Source organism: Aquila chrysaetos, chromosome 1 (assembly GCF_900496995.4).
Source record: "Aquila chrysaetos chrysaetos chromosome 1, bAquChr1.4, whole genome shotgun sequence".
Taxonomy (NCBI): Eukaryota; Metazoa; Chordata; class Aves; order Accipitriformes; family Accipitridae; genus Aquila; species Aquila chrysaetos.
The window spans coordinates 68635457-68651389 of NC_044004.1; the positions used below are offsets into that span (position 1 = coordinate 68635457).

The following is a 15933-nucleotide window of genomic DNA, read 5'->3' on the forward strand; positions in this document are numbered from 1 at the left end:
TCTTTCTTTATCCACAAAGCACTTGCTATTTGCAGGAAGACCGGGTAGACAGCATTTAGGAAATTAATCCAGGTGTGCTAGTTAATGAGGTTGTTCCCTTTAGATCTGCTACTTCATAACTGCTGAAGGTGAATGAGACCTAGTAGGTGAGGAAAGGAGAGAATAACACTAAAAGAGATTGGTTTTAAAGCTAGGGCTGTTGGAATGCTCTTCTGGAGGGTTAGAGCCAAATCTTAATTCAGCCGTGGAGCTCCTGCGTGAGGTTGGGTGAGTCACTTCAACCACATTTTTTAAATATGGCCATTAGTTGCGTACTTCTCATTTTCTGAGTTCAGACTCTTGGGACCGATTAATGTCAGCTTTGAAAACACATGATAGCACTGAAATAGATTGAAGTTGTACTTTGTACTGACAAAGTGCTGTTTAATTGCTCTATCCTCTGAAGAGAGACCCAAAGCATCTCAAGTCAAGCATCTCTAATTACAGGCAATCCTGATGCACATCACTGTCTCCCAGTTTGCTACCTGAAGACAAGAATCATAAAATTGTCTGATGGAGGTGCTGTGGAGTAATTGGTATAAGGAAATAATTTGGGTACATAATAGTGTTCAACAGAGAAATGAGAAGTTTTCTACTTAGGATTCTAGATGTAGGTGCTGTAAATTATACAAAGATGCCACATAGTGAACAGCGAGGATGAAATGAAGTATTGAGTAAGTGCTCATTCAGTGTTAGCACTGTCTGTCCTATCCTTAGAACAATGAAAAGATCCTCTGGAAAAAAATAAGGTGTGATTGGTTAGTTGAAGGCAGTACCATATAGCATTTGTGTGCAGGAGTGTGAGAGGTACTTTAGTTTCTTGACCGTTAGAGTTCACTTTTTTAATAGCAGTATTCTTCTGGGGTGGTAGGGGTGTGTGTATTTCATACCAGCTGAAAAACAGAAACCTTCTATCATGTGAGGCTTGTGTAAGTAATTGTATAAATCACTGACAAAGTAAGCTTGAACCTTTAATTCTTCTGCACCAAACTGGTGTTGGAGGAATGTAAAAATGCATTCCTTGTTAGTGATTTTTACAGATAGTTGCTGACAGTGGAGACAGAGTGAATCAAGAATTGGGTCTTGGGAATTCAGAGTTCTCAGTCAGGCTCTAGGAAGGTATGCAAAAGAGAAACACCCTTTAAACACGCTCAGTGTAGACAAAGTGTGTGGCAGATTTATTGCTAAACTTGACCAAGTTTCAAATGCAAACATTTTTTTGGAATTTGATGCTTCTCTATTGTGCAGACTGTTGTTAATTTTTCTTCTGAAGAACAGCAAATCACATCCCTCATGCTAGGGGAGAAGACCCTCTCACATTTCTCCTTGCCAAATTTCACCTAAGCTGTTATTGATGTATTTCTCTTTCTGACACGAACAGAACAATGCATTTTTTCCCATTTTAATTTAAATCCGTTCTGATACATGAAGAATTTAAACCTGGGAGTCACCTGGAAATATAAGTGATTGTACTGTGAGAGCATTTGTTCATAATAATATCTCTTAAACTGCTTTTGCCTCGTCAAGCGTGTATTCCTTACCTAGAGAAATTGATTTGTCTGAGGGTGTATCTACACTGCATAATGTAATATGAAGATAAATGAGCTTGCTCAGAAGCAATATAGTGAGGAAGCTCCACATGAGCTAATTAGTCTGAGACGTGTCCTGCTGCTGTAGAGTACAGGCACACCCTCAATAAGTGCTCTGAAGACCTCTTTGGATTTCTTGAAATACAGCACATGAGCTGTGGTAGTTGACTGTCTTATGACAGTATAGAGGGGTTTAGGTTTTCTTTATCTAAGTAGAAATGACTGTTGAATGTCAGTTTGGACTTGGGTTATTCTCAACGAAATATCAGGCACTATGGCATGGTAGAAGTAGTACTCACTTGGGGATGAGGAAACATGGATTCTATTTTTAGCTCCATCATTAAATTGTTGGGTAAACCAGAGTGGGGTATCGTGTCTCTGGGGTTAGCAGTAATGGATAATAACAACTTTGTGAAGTGTTTGAAGATCAGTGCTGAAAAGCCTTATGTAAGAGCTATATTTTATTGTTCTGGGACAGGGTGATTAAGTATTTGGTCAAGTGCTTAGAAAGAGAGTCTACATCATTAGAAGCTACTTGGATGGGGGATTTTGCTGCATATCAGTTGGAAAATTTGGTTGTGAGATGATAAAAGGAATACATTTTTGTTAATCTCACAAGGATCTGTTTTTTTTTTAATTCATACATGCCCAAGGGCACAAAATAAAATGTTCTGCTTTTGTTGGCTAAGTAAGGTGTGGTCACCAAAGCTGATACAAAGAATTCTGATTAAACTGTGCTCATCGTTGAAAAAGTTGGTGTTCTGGGATTGTACTTAGAACCCAGGTAAGCTATAAAAATCTTTATTATATGATTGTCAGTGTTTAATAGCAACTATACAATCTACCAGTGTTTGTTTTCCTGATGGTTCAAACACATGGTATATCAAAAAAGTGTATTTAAGCTTTAAGTCCTCTTGATCTGTGTATACGGATATAACAGCTGAACAGTTACTCAAGAGTGCAAATATAAAATTGTCCAAAGCAAAAATAAATCTTCCTTCTTCCTATACATCATTTGATCACCAACCTTGTGATCCGTACTGCTTTCAAATTTCTCGTCTTAGCAGCTGTTAGGTATGCCTGCCAAACTCTACCACATTAGCCATTTGTATTACTTTGCAGTATGCCTGGTAGATGAGCAGGTGGGGGCTGGTTTTGATGGTTGGGGCATTCCAGAGGAAATAAATCTTTACCAAAAGCCTTTTGTCAGCAGTATCCTTCCCTTAATAAGGGAAGACAGTCAAGCCAGTTAGCACCTTTGCTTGCTGTATCTGTGCCATTATGGTGGGGAGAAGCATTACATTTAGAAGCCAAAAGGCTTCCAAGTCTTTTGGTGTTTGAGGGTGAAAATTAGCATCTTCACTTAGCTCTGATGTGTGAGTGGTTTGGTGGCTTGTTTTAGGGGACTGGAAAGAGCTTTCTTCACAAGTCATAGGGATTATAGGGGGGGAAAGATCTCTGTAGCTTCATAAGAAAGAAATGGAAAGACAGCATAGAGATAATCAAACTGAAAACCAGTAGCAGACTTTATAGGTGTATTGGATTTTTTTGCTGTAGTCAATGGAGGAGAAATCCAGTGCTGGCATTAGCAGAGTGGAAGAACAAAAGATTCTAGCTGCAAAGAAAATAATGGAGTGACTAGTTCACTCTCAGTACTGCTTGTTACATGAGACTTAAGTCAGACTTTTCAAATCTCATTTCCTTACGTATCGGCATTGATGGCAATGGCAGCAGCAGAGGTGTTCAGCTGTTCAAGACAGTGTTTCTGTACTGCTTCAGAATAACTTGTGTACTAGTAGTGATACAGGTACCATCTTCTGAAAATGTCTGATATGCGCCACTGTAAGATACCTGTGGTTATTGGTAGAGATGTGGTGGAGACTAAAATTTCTGTCCAAAGATCTGCCTATATAATTCAGACTAGCTAGGAGCTAGTATCATTCTATCCAGAGAGGTGTTGGCAAATGAGAGGTGTAAGCAGTGGGGAGGAGAACTCTCTGCTTTCTGAAAATCTTGGCTTTTGGAGGAGAGGAAGATGATTTATGGCTATTCTATCTTTTGTTTTGGTGGAAGTAGCTGTTCCTAATGTGATGAGCAGAAATACAACGTGTCTAGTAGGGCTACAAATTCACACCTATTGACTCTGTGGCCCATTCTTAGGTTTCTTCAATCCTCTCCCAGGTCTCTGTATGATCTGTGGTTTGTTCTCTCACCTGTCTTTCAACTGTTATTTCTTCCCTCTGCTTCTCCCTCTTCACCCTGATTTTCCATCATTCCTCTTGTGATATCTTCCTATATGATGTTACTTTCATTAACCCTGCAAACAACTTTCTAAAACAGCCTATTCCTCGCTTTTGCTGCAAATACATTTAGTTCATTAGCAAAGCCAGTTTCAAATACTGAATTTAATTTGATGCATGTGAAGCCCTATATGAACAAAAAAATGTTCATATGTATGCTAGCAAAAAGTAAGGAGGGATCACCATGAGAAATCAAAATCTAAATTTTAGTTTGATGATATTTTCTCAATTACTTAGTTGTTTCTGTCATCAGTAACACTTAGGAAGTCTCTTGATTTCTGAAGAGAGCAGCCTATGTTAAAAAAATTGGAATGAAAAACAGAAGGCCTCGTTTTCGTTCTTTGCTCTTGTTGAGCTGTGAAGGGTCAGGATTTTAATGACATTATAGCGTCTGATAGCACGGAAGTCTTTTTTGTGTCTTTTTTTGAAAAGTCTTATAGTTTTTTAGTGAAATTATAAACCCCATTTCTTTAAAAGTCTGCTTCTAACTATCCATTTTTGCAAGAGGGAGACAAATAAATATGTCAGCATTTCAAGGTGCTGTAAAGACAAACCTATTAAAAGCTCAGAGATCCTCAGACAGAAATGCAGTAGAGATGCCAGATATTACTACAAAGTATTCAGACAGCAAATGTCGTACTCTCCTTAAGAATTGAAGTAATGAAGAAAAGAGATTGAAAATTAGATCTATAAGTCTATTATCAGTTTGGGAGAAAAAACAATTTGCAATGACTTTTATGGCAGCTTAATGACATATTTTTGAAAAGTGTAACATAACAGGCAAGAGCTGTGATGGAATTGTACAGATAAATCGTGGCAGACAGTTCATTTTATTGAAGAATACTTTGGCTATTTTGCTGTCTCATACACAACAAAACCACTGAGGTTTTTTTTGTTCAGTTAAGCTGTAGCTTGTACAAAACCTCTTAATCAAGGTGCCGTGTTTTTTTTTTTTTTTTTTTTGCAACTTCTGTGTGGATCTGCTATGCTTTTTGTAAAACAAGGTGTTGCGTATGCAAGACAAGATTTTGAGATATAAAATAGATTATAATGAAGTAAGCTAGAAAGGTATTTAGGAAATAAGATATAAAGTAAAGAGAGTTCTAGTATTGATTTTTAGATTTGTTTTTTGAAGCAGATGTAGAACATAAAAACAAATATAAATTTGCAAGGTCCACAGCTAGCCTTTCTGGAAGAGAATCAAGGGAGTGTAGTAACATGTTGACAACAAATTATATGCAATAGTTTTAACTGGTATTATAAAGAGCATATGAGTACACTGGAAAATTCCTCTGTTTGTGAGTGGTGTTTTTTTTTAAAGTAAAAAAAAACAAAAAAGTGAACCCTAACACTACTGTAAAGTCACAGGAAAGATATTGATTTCTCTAAAAATATCTGAAGTTCTTTGAACTGTGTATACATGTACATTAACCTTTTAAAAAACAAAATAAAATGAATAAAAAGAAGTACAAGCTCCAATGGTTTGTGATTCATACACTGATGCACCAGTGTACCAAGAGTGTTTACCCTTGGAAAATAACACATGTACATTATGAAACAAAATCATTTAAGATCTTCAAATAAACTGTATGTGTCATGATGTTTAGTTATCTTCTATAATAGTTTTTTCTTCTCTAAATATAAGTCAAAATTTACAGTAGTGTTGTCTAAAATTTGATTTCCAAATTGCACTTAAAATATTCATTTTTGGGGGTTTTGTTTATGAAAGAGCCATTTCATTCTATTGTTTTTAAATTTGATACTGTAAAAGAAAAAAAACCTATAATGAATTTTTTATTTATTTTTTTAAGTAATAAATTTTATCTGTCCACACAGATTAAATAGTTCTAAATGAAAATGTAACTAATTCTACCATTAGATACTACCCTGAAGTGGCTGGGAAATGTATGTGAGTGTCAGAGGACAAATTTAGGGAAGATGCCTGTACTTCACATGTACAAATATAAAGAATTAACTGTGTCAGCATAAGCCTTGTATGTACATAGGAGCTGTTGTGCTATTAAATTCACCCACTCTATTCTAGTGTTACAGTATAATTTTTTATGTATCCTAAGAGTTTACTTTTCTTTTATCATTACTGTGCTTTGAGCAGATGGTTTTTATTGAACTATTTATTGACACTTAGGGTTTTTTCCTTCCCTGAGTGGTGAGTGCATTTTATATCCATCAATGCATAGGAGTAGCCCAAATTATTACTTACAATATGAATTTCATCACTATAATGTGTCCCAGTCACGCAGCTCCATTAGATATCTCTAGAGTTCCTCATAGTCTTCTCAAGTCTTCTATAACCCAAAGCAATTGTGGAATCTTCTGGTTTTTTTTCCCCTCCCTCATTGTTCTCCTTTCATTTATCACTAGTAGTTCTAATACAGATCCACTACTAAAACTGTTCAGAATGGAAAGGATTTTCAAAGGCATTCAGCTCTGCTCTTAATTCAGTGGAAGCAAATTCAGGCTAACAGTGAGGCTTCCAAAATCCTCATATTCGAGCACTTCACCTCCAAACTCCTTACTTAGTTTGTACGAAGTTTCAGATTCTCCCAAGACCTTTGAAAAGCAGCTGATTTACTAACCTAAGGTGTCAGTGGTTGAGTTATACTTGTGACAAAAGACTTAATTTTGGCCCTGGTTGCCAGTACCTCTAACTCAGGGTCTTGCATAAGGCTCATAAAGTGTCCAGTGGAAAAAGCCCCTCTCCTGCACTCCTGGGAGTGTAAGAAATTAGGGAAGTGCAAGAAAATATATTAAATCTCTTAACTGAACAACTTTATGTACTCTTAAGTTGTATGACAGAGAACTTGCAGCCTTGTGCATGTTTACCCTTTCCAAATCCGGGGTGCTTGTAGCAGCTCTGCTGTTATCTAGAAAGTTGTTAAAATTACCTGTTTAAGTTATGCTAAACTGGTTGGACTGTGGCTGGAAACTACCTCGAATCATCATAGCCTTGTGTTTTTACAGCTGTGTTTGCCTGACTGTCCTAGATCTGACTTTGTAACAAGAGTGTTTTCAGAGGCTTTGCTGTTGCTGTTCTTCAGTGCTTGGCAGGGGAGATCAGTTTTTTGTCTGCTATGGGACAAAATTCAGTGACCCTGAAAGCTGTTTGTGGCATAAAGAAGCCAGGACAGGAGAGTCTTGCTCTCATGCTTGACAAAAATGGCCTTTTAAAGCAAGGTGGTTTTGTATTTGTCTTGGTCTGCAGGTTAATTCAGTGTGAAATTATAGCGCGCAAGAGCTTCCTGTATTTAGCAGAGAGTGCTGTATGAAATGCATTGCATATGCAAAGCAAGCATTTTTAACTGTTTGCAAATATTTTAATAGAAATATTACTGATTTGTTCAGAGAGTGTGGTCTACTGCCCCCCTAAAATTCAGCTTCTGTACTCTCTGCTGTTTAATCTTTATAGCTGTTTGAAAGAGAGATTGCAGATATTGTACTAGTGAGGGAATTGTGTTACTCGCTCTCCCTACTTCAGTCTTTGAAAAGAAAGGCTATCTTTTGGAGAGCAGTGAAGACTGGAAATATTATTCTGAAGGTGACAGCTTCAAAAAGCTACAAGTGATTTGTTTGCAGTGGAGTGTTTTATGCAGTCTTAATTCCATTGAATGCCTGCACAGTGCCAGCATTCACTGTGTAAGGGTCATTTTCTAATGGCTTTCTTTTGGCAGAGCAGTGCGGTTGTTTGCTGGCACTGAAACCCAGCGACACGCTGGGTTTTGGTTCTGCTGTCCCTCGTGTCGGCTTACAAAGCAAACACTAATTTAATATTAATTTTAATAGTAAGTGACGTGTTTAATCATTGCATATGTTAGGATTGATGTTAAATCACTGATACAGCAGAACAGAAACTCTTCAGCTTTGTCTGTTGTTTGTAGGTGGTTTATTTTCTACCATGAACAATGAAGATGGTTCCTTTGACATCTCTTCATGTGTTCATCTGTTTCTATGGACATGGACTGTCTTTCATGAAGGGATACTACTGCAAATAATTTAGTGTGGCTGTTGGTGGCCCCAGCATTCCCATGACTGGGAATGAAAACATGTATTTATAAAACTAGCAAAAGCTAAAATGCAACAGTATTGATTGTGAAAAATGGAATTAATTCAGTATTTCTTTCTAAAAAGAACATTTGGAATGATAATCTGTAAAGCATTGCTAACATTTTGAAATCTGAAAAATACCTGTTACATATGACTGCAGTTCACTGCAGATAAAACAAAATTAAACATGTCTATTGAGAAGACAAAATGCCCTTTAGGAATATCTTTAGTGGATTTAGTCAAGGATAGCATTACCGTTCTTGAAACGTGCAAGTTCTGAACACTGGCTTGTAAAGAGATAATGTTACATTGTTTCTCCTTTCTTAAATTTGTCCTTTGTGTGTTAAAATCAAAGCTTGAGAGTATTTCACTTGGGAAAGTTTGTTTCTATCCAAGCACATTTTTATCTGGTATGAATGTATTTGCTTAGTGGCTAATAACAATATATAGGAAAGAAAGCAATCAGGCTTGCAAATTCAGTATTTCTATAATTTGTTTTCTTTAGCTCTCTCTTTGGGTGCGCAATATTAAGTCCTGATTTGTGGAAATCGTAGCTGTAAAACATGAAGCAGGATTTTCAGTTAAAATTACTATTTTCTTTAAATTTCATTCTTTTTCAAGGAAATTAAATGACTTTATTATCCTGTTTTCATCATTATGATTATGAAAGAACATCATGAAGGTTTTTGTCTTCTAAATTGTTTGTCAAATGGTTATATTCAATACATGTTAAGAAAAAGTGTCTTACATTCTATGATGAAAACCTCATCTGCATGAAGAGACGGAACAAATTTCTAGATTCCTTTATTTATATAAAAATAAACAAGCCCAAATTTATTTAAAATGTTTTTATTGTACTCTTATGAGAAGATAGGATATTTTAGAATTGTTTCCAGTTTCTGTTAAACTGACTTTTTTTTAATTTGTTAGAGCATTTGGCAAAAAACGTGGAGAGCAGCAGAGCAGCAAATTTCCTCTGATTTCAAAGCATTATCTAGGCTCCAGTTTCTGGAAAATATTGGCCCTATTATGAAGTCTGAAAACAGCAAGCTGCTGGTAAACTGTTTCTGGACATGTTGAAGAAAAGCCACATGCCTCCTGGGAGCCCTTTTTCAGACATGCAGTCCCCACAGCCAGGTGCTTTCCTGCTCAGCTAGGATTTTTGCAGGTGTTCTCTTGTGCATATGGCCTTTTCTGTCTGAAATCTGCTACTTCTGCTGCCACTTCTAAATTAACAAGGATGGAGGGGAAACACCACCACTCGGAGTAGCTGTAGCACAGGCTTAAACTCTTGTACTTGTATGGGAAGCCCCTATGAGATGTGGATTGTTCCTATGTGTTTAGGAAATTTTGAGTGGCAGGAGACTGGCAAAGGAACATTAGTGTGTTCACTCCACTATAGGTACCCTGAAAGCACAACAGCTCCTGACTATTCATCTGTGTGGTGGGGGAGAAGAAGTTTTACCATTAAATATAATCTTTGCCAACCCATTGAGTACCTCATCATATATATCCCCACCACAAGCTGCATTTCCAGACCGTTTGCTTCTCTGGCATTTTGAGTCCCCTCACCACCCTCAGGCTGACCTCTCGAGGTCCGTGCTGTCTGCCTTCAAATCCTGCCCTGCCTCAGGCCCTCGTACGCATCCACAGGGAGTTAGCACCAACTGCCTGGCTGCTCTGCGAGACAGCGCGAGGCAGAGGCAGAGTGGGAACGGGTAGGAGCCACAGTTGCGCTTGGCAGTATGTTTTCATTCATTGATGTGCGCTTCACACTGTGAGGCAGTAGCTATGTGCTTTTTGATGAGGGCTGCAAGCCAGTGCTTGAATTTAAGGTAAATAATGTTTGTGAAGGAATTTTCCCCAAGATTCATGGGAACAAAAAGCTTGCCTTATATTGAGGTGGATACAGTAGTTCTGACTTCATCTATTTATTTTTAGTAATAAAGGGATGTTTAGTAAGAAATACATGAGCAAACAAAGAAGGTAATGCACTGCTTATCAGCAAAGAAGTCAGCAGCCATAGACTAACTGGGTAGTCTAATGCAGTAATTCTGGTAATTATGTGGCACAGAAACTGAAGAGAGTATTACTGTGCTTGAACTGAATTGTGTTTGAGATGGTAAGTCCAGAGCAACAGTATATTTCCTGAATTAGTTTGCCAATTTACATATATTACTTCTTCCACGAAATTTTGAAACTCCCTGTTCTCGCAGGTATTGTGGATTATTGCAGCAAGATTCCCCAAATGTTGAATTTGTTGAACTCCCAGAATGTCGAATAATGGGGATGACTTTGCTTAGCTAGACCTTTTTGTTGTTATATTTTGCAGTGATCTAAATTCATTTTGTTTGTTGATATTGTTGCAAAATATCCATAATGTATATGGGGATGTATACTTTGATACATACTATGTGAGTGTTTCAGCTCCAACTGCATATCCAAAACCTTTTAAAAGGAAATCTCAATGAGCCCCATGGGGCAAAGTAAATTATTACATGTGGTGAACTCTTAAGTCATAGACCAAGGTCATGGCAGTGAGAGTGTATTTCAAAAAGGTTTTATCTGTGCTTGGAAAGCAAATGAAATCTCTCATCATTAACTTTAGAATTATAGTTATAAGAGGATTTTCACTAGAGGTGAAAGATCAAGTTCATGGCGGACATAATGGAGTCTGAAAAGTTATTTCTCAGACATAATACTAGGGCATGAAACATTCACTAAGGTTTTCACATTATCGATGGGGAGTTTACAGCCTCTAATCCGGATACTGAAGATCAGAGCCATTGTAATTATTGCTATCTATTGTGGCTTTATTTCAACCTTTTCAGATGAAAAAAATCCTCTTCTTTTTGTAACACTGCAAAGACTTTTAGAAAAATTTCCTAGCTTTTCAGCTGTGTCAGTCTTTGTCATAGCATACAGGCAATACCTTCCTTAGTTAATAACAATAAACCTTCTATAGAAATATAATTTAGTAAACCTGAATGATCTTCAGTCCGTAATGGATTAATCAAAGCACATGTGTATGCAGTGATATGGTGTCTCTGTCCTTATTTGTTGATAGTTCACGTAAACCAGAAAGAATAAATGTTGAAGGGAAACAGGGTAGAAAAGCATAAGTAGAACTAAGGTTTTTAGTGACACAGACTATTATCCTGTCAGTGGAAGTGGATATTAATTTGTCTGTTTATTCAACAGACTTTTACATTTTGCTAGCCTTTGCATGTGTGCATGCATGCATTTCAGTGGTACCAATGAGCAATAGAAATCTGCTCAATAGTAGAGAGTCTGAACTCTGTGCCTGCATCTTGGGAATGGTTTTGCAAATATCCCTGCCAATAACACCACTCACTTGTTCACAGAGTTTACAGTGCTCAATCTGTTTGCTTGTAGAAGTGTTGAAATTCACCGGTGATGTGCTGCATTTAAAAGTATAGAGTATTAAACAACCATCAACAAAAATGAATCCCTTCACATTTGTGCTTTCACTGTCATGAAGGTTATTACATTTACAGGAAAGTTTCAGCTGTTGTGATTTTATTCAGAAGAGTCTGTTTAGTCCTGTTTTCATGCCATTTCACTTCTACATAAAATTTAAGGTTTCGGTCTTTTGTTTTCTTAAATCCTTCCATCTGCTTTAAGTAGAGGTATTTGTTAAAAGATGCATTTGTTTCCCCTGAGTTATAACTACAGATAGCAAGTACATATATATTTTTGGCAAGTGATATTTTAATTTCTTTGAAAATATAAAAAATATAAACTAATTCTACACTAAGAAGATTTTATAACTGGAACTAGAGAAAGTCAGCTCTAAGAGTGGCTATGAGGTTTTATTCTATTTAAGTAAAGTACTTTGTTTCAAAATGAATGTGTTTTTAGGAAAACTTCATATATTCAATATATGTGATTTCTTAAAAGTCCTATGAGTAGAGGAAGCATAAAGTGGATTGTTAGGTTACCTGTAATTCAAGAAATGACAACATTAAAGTTGGACATAAAATCTCAGTTCTGATCTGTGGATGTGTTTTATGCTTCTGCTTTAAAATGGCATGTGATCATGCAATTTAGAAAATATATACTATAACATTTTTTTTCTGTAATGTTAATGTCATATGTGTTATCTCAAAAATACTTGCTCTACTTTCATTATCCAAATGGTCCAGAATATCTGTATTGAGTGAGACTTTCTATATAGGTTATGTTCTCTAAGGTGTATATTTTAATAATTTAGTCAATGGCCTCTCTTTTATACGTTTTTCCCTTCAATCAGCAGGGCAACCTCTTTTGTACAATTGTGAGGCATTTCTATTTCTAAGCATAGTCACAAACATCTATGACCTATTGATACTAGGACGTTTTTGCTATTCGTACCGCCCATGTCAATGACTTCTGCATGGCTTGACTCTGCAATTTATGATCTGAGAAACTCAGAACAATAGATGTTATTTGTAAGTATGGAATACTCAGAAAAATATTCACTACTGTGAAGTGCTGTCATCAGATCCCTTCTGAAAATGAGTCACTCTGAGGCATCTCTGCTTCATAAGGGGTCTGCTGTCATGACTCCTTGAGTAACAAATGCCTATGGTGCTACATTTGGTTGTTTGAACCTTCCTGATACTCCCAGCAGATAAAACTCAGAGTATATCATCTTCTGCAAATAACAAAAAACCCCCACCTTGTATCCTTGATTTCTTTTAGTTGATTCCTTAGCATTTTCTTTTTCAGTTTTCTTCAAATTTAGAGTATTACATTTAAATTAGTTCAGTTTTATAGGTAGGAATTTTCTCTTTTTTTAGATGTGTATCAATCCAAAATAGTAGCCTCTGCACTTGTGGTTTAACCCCAGCCAGCAACTAAGCACCATGCAGCTGCTCACTCACTTCCCCCCCTGCCTCCCCCCAAAGTGGGATGGGGGAGAGAATCGGGGAAGAAAAAAAGTAAAACTCATGGGTTGAGATAAGAACAGTTTAATAGGACAGAAAGGAAGAAAATAATAATGATAATAACAACAATAATAAAATGACAACAATAATAATAAAAATATTGGAATATACAAAACAAGTGATGCATAATGCAATTGCTCGCCACTCACCGACTGATGCCCAGTTAGTTCCCGAGCAGTGATCTCCCCCCCAGGCCAACTCTTCCCAGTTTATATACTGGGCATGATGTCACATGGTATGGAATATCCCTTTGGCCAGTTTGGGTCAGCTGCCCTGGCTGTGTCCCCTCCCAAATTCTTGTGCCCCTCCAGCCTTCTTGCTGGCTGGGCATGAGAAGCTGAAAAATCCTTGCCTTAGTATAAACACTACTTAGCAACAACTGAAAACACCAGTGTGTTATCAATGTTGTTCTCATACTGAATCCAAAACATAACACTATACCAGCTACTAGAAAGAAAATTAACTCTATCCCAGCCGAAACCAGGACAGCACTAGTTCTGATTCACATTGTTTTAGGTAATTATGAAATCCTAGAACATAATGACACTTCATAACCCAGGTACTTTGTGAGTCTGACAGCTGAGCTCTGAGTTGTGAACAGGATTCAGAAGTGCATTTTTGTCTTCAGAATGTGTAAAATTTCTTTCTCATTGTCTTAGCAGTATAATTATGCTTACCACCCTCCCAATTCTTCCCCCCTCTGGTATTTTTGCATGGTATAAGTTGCTGTGCCCATTGTGTAAGCATCCTGTCATGTCTCTAAGTGATCACAATGATTTTAATTTCCCTCCTCTTTCAAATTACCAGCCAGTTCCAGTATGTTGTTTGTCATCTTCCTTACTAGTATAAAACCGCGCCAAAAATCTGCAGTAGTCTTTTGTTTCCCAGACTGCCTGGTCTTAGTAGCAGTCAGTTCTTCTAACTTTCAAGAGATTATTTTACTCAGGTGAATAACTTGTTGTGCTAACTTATCATACAGTATCTTGTGAGGTAGATGCCTCATTTAGCAACACTTCTAGCAGGCGATGTTCATGGTTTCTTTATCAGGTCTGGTGGATTTTTTTTGCTTTGTGAGTGGTGGGAGGCAAGAGTGTCTTTTCATACTCTCTAATAATTTTTTGCAACCTAATGCAGATCTGCCATACAAGAAGATTTCCTGCCTTTCAGGCTTCAAGTTCCTTCTAAATTGTGTGATGCAAGACAACGGGAAATTTCATTTTGTCAGGTTATTTCCTCCTGTAGAGCATGTTACAGTATGTTGAGACTTTATTCTGAGCCATTTCTCCTCTTAGTTGTTTTTACAAAACTAGAAATAGTTGAATTTGGTTTTCCTGCTAATTAGCACATGCTAGCTGCTACCAGCAAAAGAACACCTGTGCTGCTAGTGAGGGTACCTGGAAACTTGGGCATGATTCTTCTCCTTTATCCTAGTGTAAATCAGATATTTCTCTGTTGAAATCAAAGCAATGGACTGGGTAAGTGTAGGTGTCGTGGTTTAAGCCCAGCCGGTAGCAAAGCACCACGAAGCCACTTGCTCACTCCTCCCCGCTGGCCCTGGTGGGATGAGGAGGAGAAAATATAAAGAAACGCTCGTGGGTTGAGACAAGGACAGGGAGGGATCACTCACCAGTTGTGGTCATAGGCAAAAGACAGACTCTACTTGGGGAAAAAAACAAACTCAATTTAATTTGCTACCAATCAAAACAAGCATAATAAGAAGTAAAGCCAAATCTTAAAACACCTTCCCCCCCCCCCTCCCTCCTTCCTGGCTCAACTCCACTCCCAGCTTTCTCTACCTCCTGCTCACAGCAGCGCAGGGGGACGGGGAATGGGGGTTGCGGTCAGTTCATCACACCTTGTCTCTGCTGCTCCTTCTTCCTCAGGGGCAGGACTCCTCACCCTTCCCCTGCTCCACCGTGGGGTCCCTCCCACGGGAGACAGTCCTTCACAAACTGCTCCAGCATGGGGCCCTTCCACAGGCTGCAGTTCTTCAGTCACAGACTGCTCTAGCGCAGGCTTTCCCATGGAGTCATGGCCATCTTTGGGGGCATCTGCTCCCCCGCTCACCTCCATGGGCTGGGGGGGGACAGCCTGCCGTCTCACCACGGGCTGCAGGGGCATCCCCTCCTCCGGTGCACCTCCTCCCCTCCTTCTTCACTGACCTCAGTGTCTGCAGAGGTGTTCCTCTCACATTCCAATCCCACTACTCATTGCAGGTTCCCCTTCTTAAATCTGTTCTCCCAGAGGCACCACCACCGTCACTGATGGGCTTGGCCTTGGCCAGAGGTGGGTCCGACTTGGAGCCGGGGAAGCTTTTAGCAGCTTCTCACAGGAGCCACCCCTGTAGCCCCCTCCCTTGCTACCAAAACCCTGCCACACAAACAGTAGGTAAGAGTCACAAATGAAAATTGGGTCTCTATGATCTGTTGTAGGTGGATTCCAGCAGTAATTGGTCTTAGCTGGTCTCCTTGTGGAAAAGTGTGCAGTTGACATAAAATGCTAAGTAGATACATAAATAAGTACAGTACTGCATTTTTTGTCCACTGTATTCTCATAGGTTAATTACTGTCTTTTTGAAAATATGGTGTTTGTTTCAAATAAATGAAACTGTGCCTGTAAATTTAAAATAGAAAAGTGAAGACGAGTATCAGTATTGTTCATGCTGTAAATGCTTCTAAAGATGGAGCTTTATTTGTGGGTTAAGTGTATGTCATTATCTTGAAGTTAGAATAATTGTACTTATCTTTCTTTAGGAAGTGTGTTGATCAGGAAATACCACTAAGCTTTCCCTCTACTATCTCCTTATGCAGATATTAGAGGACTGTAAAGTAATTTTATTAGCTGATGAGCTGTTTAATTACAAGATATGAAACAGAGCTTTGCTCAGTGGAGGAAAGTGGAGTTCTTCCATCTGCATTCAGAAGCACATTCAGAAGCCTATTTCCTCTAGCCTTCATTGGAGGTAAAGACAGCCTCCAAAACCTGGGAGAATTT

General features: G+C 38.1%; 1 protein-coding gene across 4 annotated transcripts in view; it reads left to right on the top strand.

Annotated features, from left to right (window-relative positions):
- SLC10A7 (solute carrier family 10 member 7) overlaps positions 1–15933 on the top strand; it is a 157368-nt gene that overhangs the window by 16900 nt on the left and 124535 nt on the right. The window lies entirely within an intron of this gene.